The sequence below is a fragment of the Penaeus monodon genome, chromosome 19 (assembly GCF_015228065.2).
Source record: "Penaeus monodon isolate SGIC_2016 chromosome 19, NSTDA_Pmon_1, whole genome shotgun sequence".
Lineage (NCBI taxonomy): Eukaryota > Metazoa > Arthropoda > Malacostraca > Decapoda > Penaeidae > Penaeus > Penaeus monodon.
In genome coordinates this window covers 28,129,646-28,130,030 of record NC_051404.1, presented here as the reverse complement: position 1 = coordinate 28,130,030, position 385 = coordinate 28,129,646, and the positions used below count along the sequence as shown (strand labels likewise).

Here is a 385-nt window from a genome sequence, read left to right as displayed (position 1 = left end):
CCACCCAATATAACCCAAAAAACAACCAAAACCACAACAACAACCACCCCAAACCCCCAAAAACCCACACAACGCCCCAAAACACCCAAAACCAAACAAACCCACCCGAATTATTATTTAATATTTAATTTTTATTTTTAATATAATTTTATTATCATTTAAATTTTATTTTTAAATTTTTTAATTTTTATTATTTATTTTTATTTTTATTAAACGTGGTTTTGTTTGGGTTTTTTTTTCGTGGTTTTGGGGTTTTTTGGGGGGGTTTGGGTTTTTTGTTTGGGTTTTTTTATGTTTAAAAAGGGTTTTTTTTTTTTTTTTTGTTTTTTGGTTTTTTTTTTTTATTTTTTTTTTTTTCTAGTTTTTTTTAAAAAATTTTTTTTTT

The 385-nt window shown here is 23.9% G+C and overlaps 1 protein-coding gene across 1 annotated transcript in view; it reads left to right on the top strand.

Moving 5' to 3' along the window:
- Positions 1-385, top strand: part of LOC119585376 (vegetative cell wall protein gp1-like) — a 24,144-nt gene that overhangs the window by 2,678 nt on the left and 21,081 nt on the right. The window lies entirely within an intron of this gene.